The following is a 13,646-nucleotide window of genomic DNA, read 5'->3' on the forward strand; positions in this document are numbered from 1 at the left end:
TAGAGGTATAATCTACAGCGACAAGTCACGAGGGTACTTTCCTAAGGGAACATAATTGCAGTCTGTTGCATAGTATACTGTCTTGTTGTAACAGCATTGTCCTGTAACTTTATAATCTACTTTCTGCATTATGGGATGCCGTGCCTTACACACCTCACCGTTTGCGTAAATTCTGTAATCCGAGTCCTATTGCACTGTGTACTGGATGTCCCAACCTATGGGATTGCATTGTTCTTTTATATTTTGTAATCTGCCTCGAGTGTCGGCGAGGAAGGTAAGCTATAAAACAAGTAAACAAATCAATCAATCCCCAACCAGCGTCACCTCCATCTTGACACAATTCAGTTTCATCTTGTTCACTCATTCTTAGAAGGCTGCTATAGCTGAGCCAGGCAGTTTGGACAACAAAATATAGACCAGGACACACACACACACACACACAAAAGATTCACCCCAACAGATATACATTCCAGTGCATCTGATGACGTGAGCTCCAAATCAGGAAAGCTTACTCTGGAAAAACACTTATTCGTCTTTACGTTTCCACTGTTTTATTTCATCATAGTTTATATAATCCATCTGCATTATAATAATAATAATAATAATAATAATAACATTCGATTTATATACCGCCCTTCAGGACAACTTAATGCCCACTCAGAGCGGTTTACAAAGTGTTATTATTACCCCACAACAATCACCCTGTGAGGTGGGTGGGGCTAAGAGAGCTCAAGAGAACTGTGACTCGCCCAAGGTCACCCAGCTGGCTTCAAGCGGAGGAGTGGGGAATCAAACCCGGCTCTCCAGATTAGAGTCCTGCTGAGTTTAACCATTATATCAAATTAATAATAATAATAATAATAACATTCGATTTATATACCGCCCTTCAGGACAACTTAATGCCCGCTCAGAGCGGTTTACAAAGTGTTATTATTACCCCACAACAATCACCCTGTGAGGTGGGTGGGGCTGAGAGAGCTCCAGAGAACTGTGACTCGCCCAAGGTCACCCAGCTGGCTTCAAGTGGAGGAGTGGGGAATCAAACCTGGTTCTCCAGATTAGAGTCCTGCTGAGTTTAACCATTATATCAAATTAATAATAATAATAATAATAACATTCGATTTATATACCGCCCTTCAGGACAACTTAATGCCCGCTCAGAGCGGTTTACAAAGTGTTATTATTACCCCACAACAATCACCCTGTGAGGAGGGTGGGGCTAAGAGAGCTCAAGAGAGCTGTGACTGACCCAAGGTCACCCAGCTGGCTTCAAGCGGAGGAGTGGGGAATCAAACCCGGCTCTCCAGACGAGAGTCCTGCCGCTCTTAAGTGACTGACCCAAGGCCACCCAGCTGGCTTCAAGTGGAGGAGTGGGGAATCGAACCTGGCTCTCCAGATTAGAGTCCTGCCGCTCTTACGTGACTGACCCAAGGTCACCCAGCTGGCTTCAAGTGGAGGAGTGGGGAATCAAACCTGGCTCTCCAGATTAGAGTCCTGCCGCTCTTACGTGACTGACCCAAGGTCACCCAGCTGCCTTCAAGTGGAGGAGTGGGGAATCAAACCCGGTTCTCCAGATTAGAGTCCCGTGCTCTTAACCACCACACCAAACGAGCCCTTACCATATAGTGTGTTGGAAAATATGGGAGCTTTTTTCCCTTGCTTCCCCCAACTCCATGAGGAGATTTCCTTGCAATATTAGGAAAGATTGCAGCAAAGCCAAGCTGGCTGCCATGTGAACAGTAAAGTCTGGATTTTCCCAGTCCCACCCAGTCCCACCCATTTCCCTGTCCCCACAGCAGCCATCTCCCCCTCCAGCATACCACCAGGGGACTTTTGGGAGGACTTTTAACAATCAGAAATTGACATAGTGATATATCATTATCTCAAATCACTATGAGATAGTGATCATTATCATTATGTCTATATCATTATCGCTATTTCTATTATTGTGTTTTTTTAAAGCCCTTGGAAAATCCCTTGGGGTGGCCACCACGGGAAATGGAGCCGGGAAAATGCAGGGAAGGGTGCTATCTGGAGTCCTGCTGCCCCGACGCTCTACCAGCAGCTACAGAGATACTGTTTGTTCCAAAGGGAAGCATTGCTATGTGGAAAATGCCTTTACATTCAGACTCTCTACCCCACGGCAAACACACACATACTACAAATCTCGAGACACCTTTCTCCCTCAGTCGCTTATTTATTAAACTATAATAAATGGATAATAATCTGGCAAGATCATTCGAAAGCATAAAGTATTGTGTGCATTAAAAAGAACTACAGAACCCCGCAGTGATATTATGTCGATTTTACGGGTGGGGGAAGGAATGCAGGTTTGAAACTGTGAATCTACAGTGGGCAACGATCACCTGGCCAAATTATTTCCCACCATGAAATTGCCCCAAGTTTGACTTGGAGCAGTAGATTTACAGTCACAACCTGATCCCGTAAGCAAAGCAAGGTAGAAGTCAAGCAGCGAGACGTAAACTGCACAGGCCTGTTGGGTGAGCGACAGCTGAGATTCTTATGGCAGCCCTCTGCATACTTCGGGTCTGTTCAGGGGGCCCAGGAGCCTGCCAGCCAGAGTGCCGTCCTCGCCTTTGCAGGTTTTTCCATGTGGGTACAGCTTCTGATGATGCAAACCAGATCCCTGATTCAACAGCGACTGCAGGAACAAATGCATTGCATGGACCCACAGGCCCCCAATATGCACCGAGAGCCAAGCTACAAGTGACTTTTTTCACGCGTAGAACACTTGATGGTTCTCGCAAGTTTTCCTGGGAACTGAAGTCCCCATGTCCTTCCCCTCTCGGTTAGAATCGCTGCCTGGAGAGCCAGAGAAAGCTGGCGGCAGCAGCAGCTTTTGCAAATCGTTCCTCCAGTCACAAGCCTGCTCTCAACGATCTTTGGGGGCGGGCAGTTGCAGCTTTCTCCCTGGGCGTCTTGCTCCCAGGGAGCTGCTCTGGATTTGCAAAAGCTGCTGCTGCCGCCGGCTTTCTCTGGCTCTTCAGGCAGCGATTCTAACAGAGAGAGGAAGGACACGGGGACTTCGGTTCCCAGGAAAAATTGCAAAAACGATCAAGTGTTCTACACATAAAAAAGTCACTTGTAGCTTGGCTCAGAGGCCTCTGGTTCACTAAAATAGAAACAGAAGGCTTACAGCGGACTGGTGTTACTTTCATCCCCCAAATTTCCCATCAAGAAGGTAAGACTCTGGCTCAAGTCAGAAATGAAGCAATAGGGACAGAATGCCATTGGTTGATTGGGCCAGGAATGCCCTTGGGGTACCCTGCTTAACACTGGATGGGAAGTATAGCAAAGACAAGATCTTGCAGCATCCACACTGGGCAAGTTCTTCAGAGCGGCTTCTTTGTACTTGCTGGCCCCGTCAGAGTCCCACTTTAGCCAGAGCTCTAATCAAGGCAATGCATGCGGCTATTGTGAATAGAGTTCTGCAGACTCCCACCTGGCTTGCTCCGTTGCACCTGTCCACCTGGCAGCACGTGAAATCATACAGCGATGGCCATTGTTGTTTAGCGATGGGACACACGGCTGCACAAGACTGCATGATCCTGAAGCCAGATATGGTAGTGGCTAAATGAAGAAGGGAAATGAAGACAAAGGGGTGAGTCAGAAAGAACCATCGTTAAGAAGTTGACATTTTTGTTTCTCAACCGAAGTCTGGGCCAGTTTAAGACATTCAAAGATGCCACAGCTCTCCAGAAATTCAAAAGATTATATCACTGTTTAAGAAACAGAAGTTTTTATGGATGCCAACTCCAGGTTGAGAAATTCCTGGAGATCTGGGGGCAGAGCCTGGGAAGGGCAGGATTTGGGAGGGAAGGGATCTCAGTGGAGTATTATTTGTTTATTTGTTTGTTTATGTCATTTATAATCTGCCTTTCTCACTGAGACTCAAGGTGGATTACGTAGTGTGAGATTAGTACAGTCAGTATCAAGGACATTTCCATAAACAATGCCATGTGTGTGTGGTGCCTTCAAGACATAGTTGACTCTGCAATGCTGGCCTTTGTTGGAAGTCTCCCATCCAATTGCTAACCAAGTCCGACCCTGCTTCGCTTCTGCGATCTGATGAGATCGGGCTCACCTGGGCTATCCAGGTCAGGGTAAACAATGCCACAGGGTAAAATAAATGCAAGTTTACAAAGACGTAGCATTAGCAAGAATGCAATGCAGAGTTGAAGAAATGCTGAAACACAACATAATGCTAGGACTGTCATTAGACAACATAGAACTACCCAGCAGGGTCATACTTAAAGCAACAGATAATACATAGGAGCTCAGCCTTAAAACAACATAGGACAAAAGGCAACATAGTGGTGAAGTCAATGGTCCCTAACTCGTTAGTGAAGTCCATCCTCCAAAGCAGCCATGTCCTATAGGGCAACTGATCTCCGTACTGTGAAGATCAGTCCTAATTCTAACAAAACTCCTGGCCTCAAAATTCTATATCTTTGGATTCTAGTGGAAATCCCACAGAAGTTGCTATTCTCTGCATAGCTCTTTTCTGCTGCTCTGAATTCATAGGCATTTGCAGAGGTAATGAAGCATCCACACAGCAGCTCCCCCTGCACTTCCTTTGCAACATTGCACCTGATATTGGGGCACATACTCTTGCATCTCACACAGCTGCCATTCTTTATTATGTTCTTAGGCAAGCAAACATCCTAGCAGATTGTGGCCTTGGACAGCCAGTTAAATAGACCAGAACTTACAAGCCAAGTAGAATTCCTAAAAAGGACCTATCTCCATCATTGGGCCAAGCTAGAAGTGACGAATTACCCTTGAATGGTGTATTCCTCCCTGTTCACTTGCACTCCACTTGCACTCCACTTGATCTGATTGAGTGGAGTGCAAGTGGAGTGCAAGCGAACAGGGAGGAATACACGTGAGCCTGTTCACTTGCCATTCAAGGGTAATTAATCACTTCTAGCTTGGCCCTTAGAGGGAACACATAAGCAGCATGAGGTTCTTATCATCCATTAAAGGGTACAGATGTGCGAATTATGGCCCAGGGCCCACACCTGACCTGCAGGAGCTTTCCGTCTAACCCCCAAGCATTATTCCATTGGATTGCAACATCAGCAAGCAGGCCAAAGCTCCCCATGGAAGCAGCTGTAGTGCCATCAAGAGCCAATGTGGTGTGGTGGTTATAAGGGTGGACTAGGATCGTGGAGACCTAGCTTCGAATCCATTTTCTACCATAGTATCTTGCTGGGTGACCTTGGAGCAGTTGCACACACTCAGCTTAACCTACCTTCTGGGCATGGAGCAGAGGTCACTGGGGTAGTCGGGGAGATAGCAGAGGATAAGACCCGAAGCGACGGGCTTAAATTACATGCAGAAAGGTACTGGCTGGATATTAGGAAAAACTTTTTCACGGTCAGAGTAGTTCAAAGGTGGAATCAGCTGCCTAGGAAGATGGTGAGCTCCCCTTCACTGGCAGTTTTCAAGAAGAGGCCGGATGAATACTTGTCAGGGATGATTTAGGCTCATCTTGCATTGGGCAGGGGGTTGCAGAAGGCCTGTATGGCCCCTTCCAACTCTGTGATTCTGTGATAGCTGTGAAGTTCCTGCATTGTGCAGGGGGTTGGACTAGATGGCTCTAAAGGTCCCTTCCAACCCTATGATTCTATGATTCTACCTCACAGGGTTGTTATGAGGGTAAATGGAGAAGAGGAGAATGATATAAGTTGTACGGGTCCTCACTGGGGGAAAAGGCAGGATACAAATCAAGTAACTTAATGAATTAATTTAGAGCTGAAGAGAGGGACACATCTGGATTTCTGCTCACTTTCCAGGGCTCCAAGTTGGATGTCAGTTGTTCCTGTTTCCAACATTCAACTTGGAGCCCTCAAAAGGAGACAAGGAACCCAGATGTGAGCTACAAGCCAAAAACTTTGGCCAGCCCTGATTTGGAAGGTGTGGTGCGAGCGATATGAATTTCAACCTAAATCCAATGAGTGTGTGTGCGTGGAGGGGGGGGTGAACTGTAAAAGGGGGAGCCCGTCTTTCCCTCCTTGATCTTTCTCCCGCTCCACCCCGAGACCTCAGCTGGAATGAAGGGCATGCTTACCTGTTAATTTTATGCAGAAATCATTTGTGCCAGAGCAATTTGCAGTCGTATTGCAACCTCTGTATTCTGTGACATTGCAGATGTAGCATTCCAAAGAGTAAGCTGCAGAGGGGAGGAAAAAATTTTTTAGGACGGTTGGTATATCAAGAGACAAAATGGGGCCTTCCTCCCCTTTGGGCAGTCACCACTCATTCAATAGTCTTTGAGGAAACGCATGCACAAAGAGATTGTGTAAACAGGAAGCTTGGGCTAACCGTTCTAGCTCACAAGAACCGCTAAAGAATGAATATTCTTATATATCAAATAAAGAAATACTCCCTCCTTCTTTTAGCTTAGATACTAAAAATGGCACCAAACTGCATTTCTTTTTCTGATTTCCAGGGGTTTTACATCTTCCTTTCCCAATCAAAAAGAGTCCAGTAGCACCTTTAAGACTAACCAATTTTATTTTAGCATAAGCTTTCAAGAATCAAGTTCTCTTCGTCAGGCATCTGATGAAGAGAACTTGATTCTCAAAAGCTTATGCTAAAATAAAATTGGTTAGTCTTAAAGGTGCTACTGGACTCTTTTTGATTTTGCTACCACAGACTAACACGGCTAACTTCTCTGCATCCCTTCCCAATAACAACAACAACAACAACAACAACAACATGCAATTTATATACCACCCTTCAGGACAACTTAACGGCCACTCAGAGCAGTTTACAAAGTATGTTATCATTATCCCTACAACAATCACCCTGTGAGGTGCGTGGGGCTGAGAGCGCTCTGAGAGAGCTACGACTGACCCAAGGTCACCCAGCTGGCTTCAAGCGGAGGAGTGGGGAATCAAACCCAGTTCTCCAGATTAGAGTCCTGCCACTCTTAACCAGTACACCAAACTGGCTCTCAATAGCCTTGATACTTGACTCGTTCAGAGACAGTGGCTCTAACTGCTGTTGAGTAGAGATGGGCACGAAATGGGAAAAAACGGAACGAGCATGTTATGACCCCTTCTTTCTCTTGGGTAGATTTTGCCTTTAATCTTTCCCTTACACCCTCTGGGTAGATTGCTGCCACCAGAAATATTATATTCCAAGATATTTTATTTAAATTTTCCATTTAGTAACATGCCCAAGTGTCAGGCTCCTTCGTGGTTCTATGTGGCCCTGAGAATAGGAATGGGATATAGCAATGACAGATGCTCTGGGATCTAACAAAAACAAAGTAAACTTTTATTTTTTCAAGATCCAGTTTGGTGCAGTAGTTAAGAGAACGGGACTCTAATCTGGAGAGCTGGGTTTGATTCCCCACTCCTCCACTTGAAGCCAGCTGGGTGACCTTGGGCTAGTCACAATTCTCTGGAGCTCTCTCAGCCCCACCCACCTCACAGGGTGCTTTGTTGTGGGGATAAAAATGGCATGCTTTGTAAACCGCTCTGAGTGGGCATTAAGTTGTCCTGAAGGGCGGTATATAAATCGAATGTCATTATATGTTATTATTATAAGAAACGTATCGGTTTCAAAAGAGTAGTTCTCATGTCTTAAAGTTACTTCACTTAAACTCATTCACAGAGAACTCTTCTAAGGCTTCACACACAGTTTGCCTGCTTTTCCCTGACTGAATGTTCTTTCACAAACATACTCAGATCAGGTTTCCACACAGGTTATATTTCTCCCAGTAATACTTAAACATGCTAAGGCAGCACACAGCTGGCCTCTCTTTTCCTCACTCAGTATTTCTTTCAGAACTGCTTAAATTTACTCAGGCTGCACACAGCTTGCCTGCTTTTTCTTGACTGAATATTTTTCACAGAAATGCTTAAACCTGCTCAGGCAGCACACAGCTTGCCTCTCTTGCGCTGACTGAACATTTTCTCTCCACTCTCAGTCTAAAACTGCATTCACTCCACCCGCTCTCAGTCATCAACCAATCATCACACACACTCATCCCTCTCTTTCAACCCCACTCTTCACCTATATCACACCAAGCTTTTAAAGACACATGCACCTATTTACTTAAAATCATTACAGAGCATTTCATGTTTCATTGCATTCCACGAATCACGAACTTTCACAAAATTGTCCCGTTTTGTGAAACAATTTGTTCATATCATGATTCGTCAGAGCCCAGGGCACTTCAATGGCCCCCTTCATACCCAGAGATGCCAAACTCCCAGGGAGACTTCAGCAGGCTCTCCTCCGCCCACCCTCACCCACTAAGCCAGCAAGAACAAATGCTCTAAATAAGAATATAAGCAAAGAAAATTAAAGAGGAAAAAAAGGTAGGCCTCAGTCAAGCTAGGCCCCAGAGCCAGGCAATGCCCTGAGGGTGGGGTTGGGTGGGGTGGAGGAAAGAAGGCACCCTCACCCAACGACCTTCCCAGCAAGGCCAAGCGCTGAAAATACGAAAGAGGCTTTTCAGTCTCTTTTAAAGCAGCAGCAAATCCAGCCAAGAGCTCCCAATTCCACTCTCTCACTCCAAATCCCAGCAACAGGTCCTCCCTCTCCCTCTGTCTACTGGAACTGAAGAGCACGAGGCAGAGAGCCGTGCCTTATATAAGAAATGCTCACATAGAGCAGAACAGGAGATCTCTGGTTGGCAGATAGACCTGCCTAACAGGGTTTGGATGAGATTGGTATTCCCATGGCTACAGAAGGCCCATCTCCTCAGTTGCCTAGGGGATTAACCCCCGTGCTCCTTGCTGTATAGGGCAGAATAGAATCTCTCCAATTGGCAGGGAGAACTGCCTATCAAGGTTATGTGGGCTAAGATTGGAGTTTCCAATAGCAACAAAAGGTCTGCAGACATTCAGTGCCTTTGTTGCCTAGGGAACTAATGGATTGGCACCAGCCTGTCTGGCATCACAAATCATTCATGAATCGAACGAAACGGCCCCAAAAGTTGTGAATTTAGTGAAAACCAGAGGCCCACAAAACGTGTTTTGTGAAACACAAATCGACCCGATTCGACATGAAATTTGATTCATATTTCGATTCATGCCCATGTCTACTGCTGAGTCAGGGTCCTCAATACTGTTAATTAATGGCCAAGCCCAATGTTAGATCCTTTGCACACCTTGTGCTAAACCACGCAGACTAAAAACTCAACTTCTTTGTGAGTGACCCCTCATTAGCCTTGATTTCATGGTAGGAAGATTTGTATAAGACAGCCCACTTTCTGATTGGCCAATCTGCAACTACCCCCCAAATCAGAGAAAGACAGAGACAGATTTTATCACCCTTAGAATCGTAAAATCATAGGGTTGGAAAGAACCTCTAGGGTCATCTAGTCCAACCCCCTGCACAATGCAGGAAATTCACAAATTACTCCCCCCCCCCTGACTGCCCCAGTGATTCCTCTCCATGCCTAGAAGATGGTGAAACACCTCATGGATCCCTTCAACCATGAGAACATCTATAAATAGAGTCCAGCCTTGCAGCAGGAACATAACTTGTTCCTTTTAAAGATGGAGTTGCACTGCCCTAAATGAGCAGGTTTGTAGCTTGGGGGTGCTCCTGGACCCAGGAGTTGCCAGGGGTGGCTTTTACCAGCTTCAGCTGGTAAGCAAGCTGCAGAATTTCCTGGACAGGAAAGATATTGTCACTGTAGTACATGCCCTGGTAACATCTAGGCTAGACTACTGCAATGTGCACAATGTGGGGCGGTCCTTGAAGACTGTCCGGAAGCTTCAGTCGGTACAGAATGCTGCAGACAGAATGCTGAATGGAATGGGTCATACACATATCACTCCAGCCTTGTTTCATCTGCACTGGCTCCCAATTTGCTTTCAGGCCCTGTTGAAGGGACTGGTGTTGACCTCCAAAGCCCTACCCATTCACTCCGGTCATCTCCAGGGACCCTTTTTCAGGTGGCCCCACCATATTAGGCTAGACAGGCGGCAACCAAGAAAAGACCTTCTCAGTTGTGGCTCCAAAACTTAGGACCTCTCTCCTCAGGGAGATTCACCAGTCCTCCTCTATTGCTGTCTTCTACCATCAGGTGAAGACTTTTTTTTGTTTTGTCTGGCATGCCCCCTGAAACTGTTACTGGTGTTGTGTGTTTGTGTGCACGCTTATTGAATTGTTTTAATACTATTTGGGAATGTTCTTTCAAATTTAAATTTAGTTTTGAAATGTTTTAAATTGTTTATTAGTGTTTTAATGTTCAACATCTTGGGGAACTTATTTTGAGTAGAAAGGCAGTATATAAATATTTAAAATAAAATAAACATTATCTCACAGAGAGAGAGAGAGAGAGAGAGAGAGAGAGAGAGAGAGAGAGAGAGAGAGTTTCCTTCCCTGTATCTCTTCTTGTACTTAAAGAAACATCAAAGTTTTGGATATAATGCAACCTGAGGGAAGCCACTGCTAAATTTCCCAGTCAGGCAAGATAGAGACCGAGACTAACAAGAACGGGCCACTGCAGAGACTGGAAGGGTGTGGGAACTAGGGTTGCCAGATCCAGGTTGGGAAATTCCTGGAGATCTGGGGGCTGAAATCTGGAGAAAGTGGAATCTGGGGAGAGAAAGGACCTTGGCATGGCATAATTCCATAGAGTCTACCCCCAAAGTAGCCATTTTCTCCAGGTGAACTGATCTCTGTGGCCTGGAGACCAGTTGAAATTCCAGGAGATCTCCAGCCACTACCTGGTGGCTGGCAACCCTAGAGGGGCCTCAATTGGGGTATAATTCCAGAGAGTTCACCCTTCAAAGCAGCCATTTTCTCCAGGGAAACTGATCTCTGTGGCCTGGAGATCAGTTGTAAGTCTGGGAGATCTCCAGCCACCACCTGGAGGCTGGCAATATGATTGATAACTAATTGTTTTCTCGTTGGTCCATATTTCTGGAACCACCTGGAGGCTGGCAACCCTACTGGGAACCCATCAGTGAAGAGGTGAATTCTCCCTCAGACTGACACAAATCTAACGGGAGACAGCCCACCAGGCTAAAGAGTTCCTTTGAAGGACAGCAGTTGCTACCAGGAGATTATCTGAAGAGAGCTGCAATATACACAGAGCAGTACATACACCTTCCTTGCTGTACATTCTTCAGGTTTGTTTCAGTTGGGGAAGAGAAGAAAGAAAAGGGGCTCGGCCAAAAGTTTGGTTTGAAGTGGGAAGGCTGAGAACACTGCTGAGAGCGCTGCGGTGAATAGGCCTGGTAGGCCAGTGTGCTCTTTTTAATTGCTGTGGTCACCCTACGGCAAAGCGTGAGAGCAGCTTGTCTTGACCACGTTGCTTGCTGCCCGACATGAGCACCACGCTGAGCAGCTTTGCACCTGTGCAGTAGCTGCAGTGCACGGAGTTTCATTTCCAACTGTCTTGCAGCCATCTTTGCCCCTACACAGTAGATGAAATTAGTTTCCTCCCACAGTCATGGACAGTTGGGTCTGAAAAACTATGACTCCTGTGGCACTGTGAAAAAAATGCGTGTGTGGGAACGTCTACAGATGCAGGCAGATGGGTTATTGTTAAGGTTGATCAGACAGATACAGACAAACTAAACTGTTCAGATTTTTTGTTATTATTATGGCGCAGATGATGGACTGGTTCTGTTCACTCTTCATTTAAACAATTGGTAGTGAAGCAGCAAAAGAGAAGTTGGGGGAAATAATGTGCAGTGGGTATGCATGGAATACAGGCAGCCCTGAATACAAGCAATACAATTAGCAAGCAATACAGGCAGCCTTGTACACAAGTAATACAATTAGCAAGCAATACAGGCAGCTCTGTATACAAGAAGTACAACTAGCAAGTTCAAGGTGTTCATAAGGAACCCAAACTGCCTGCTAAACAATCGGCTTCCTGCTTGGAACTGGCTAGCAGGAGTGGCGAGCGCCCACTGCCCAGAATCCCTAGTTTTGACAGGAAGTATCAGAGAATAGGTCGAAACCTCAAGGGAATCTTTGCCCAGGTGGTTTCTCTAAATCATAGGCACATAAATGCAGATGTTCACACTCAATACCAAGTCTGGCAACTCCCAGCTATGGTCAGTGGTGCATTTTATTTCTCAGGCCCTCTGCTGTACAAGGTCTTATCACTCTGACACTGAGAGATCTCTGTCTTTTGGTGCTACACCTCTGAAGACGCCAGCCACAGCTGCTGGCGAAACATCAGGAACTACAATGCCACGACCACGGCAATACAGCCTGGAAAACCCACAACAACCATCTTATCACTCTGTTTTGAAAACGGGTGGGCCATCAAACCTAGCCCAGCCATTGTGGTCTGTAATTTATCACTCCTACTGATGCCGAAGGAGGCTTGCGTTCCCAAATGTAGATCAAAAACCACAGGCAAATAAATTGTCCTGAATTTCCACATTTGCGGAACACTGGGCCTTGGCTCACAGCCCATGTGTGTTCCTGTCCGTTTGCAAACCTCAGCCCATGTCACAAACATTTGCAGCTTGAGTGCATCTATCCAAATTACAGGGTGTCACAAGCAGCTGTGTGGGAGGGAGGGGCCAGCCACACCAGAAATGCTCCAAAGTGTTGCTTAAGTAAGTGAACTCTGCCCTCATTTGCTAGAAATCCCTCCCAAAAGATATTCTTTCTCTGTTCTAAATGTGACAACTTGGCATGAGGTGGAATCTTCTAGAGGAGCTGGTGTACTCATCGAATAAGGCTTGAAATAGCAGAGGTCAAGAGTGATATCTCCAGATCAAGTCTCACCCCTGGGCTAAAATCTCACTACCCAGGACATCCAAAATAGGACTTCCATGGACTTAGAAGGGTGTAACCCCATTTAGGATAAGGCAAGCTTCAGTCTGCTACATTTTGCCCTGCCAACAACCCCAAACACACATATGCATGCATACATGCACCAATCATATAGAGACTTAACCATCAAGGGTAGGTTTCAGATTGTGGTGTGGGGGGAATGCCACTTTGCCCCTTGAGCTCTGGCATACAGGAGTAGAGATGGGCACGAACTGAAAAAAACCTGAACCATGTGGTTCGTGATTTGTGAAATTTGACGAACCACGAACTTTCACGAACTTTCATGAACCGGCTCCTGGTTCGCGAACCGGTTCATTTGGTTCATGAAAACGGCACATCCAAGTCAGAAAATCATCACTTCTGGGTCAGCAGAAGGTCACTTCCAGGCCAGTAGAAGTTCACTTCCGTGTCAGTAGACACTCTGCAGGAAGTCCATCCCCTGTTACCTAGGAAACTGATTGATTGGCACCAGGCTGTCTGCAGTGACAAACCAAAAAACGAACCAAACGAACCAGCCTAAAAGTTCATGGTGGTTCGTCAGAAATGGGATCTGATAAACCAGAGTTCATGAACCATGAACCGGCCTGATTCGTGCTTAATTTTGGTTCATATTTCGGTTCATGCCCATCTCTATACAGGAGCCTGTAAGGTTCCCTCTTCTCCCCCATGTTTTTTAACATCTACGTGAAGCTGCTGGGAAAGGTCATCTGGAGATTTGTCACGAATAGGCGGGTGACTCTCAGTTGTATCTCACACTTCCAAAAATTCCCAGAGAGGCTGTGGAAATTGCAAACAGGTGCCGGACGCAGTTTTGGAATGGATGAGAGCTAACAACCTGAAACTTAATCTCG

This window comes from Eublepharis macularius, chromosome 7 (assembly GCF_028583425.1).
Source record: "Eublepharis macularius isolate TG4126 chromosome 7, MPM_Emac_v1.0, whole genome shotgun sequence".
NCBI classification, from domain to species: Eukaryota; Metazoa; Chordata; class Lepidosauria; order Squamata; family Eublepharidae; genus Eublepharis; species Eublepharis macularius.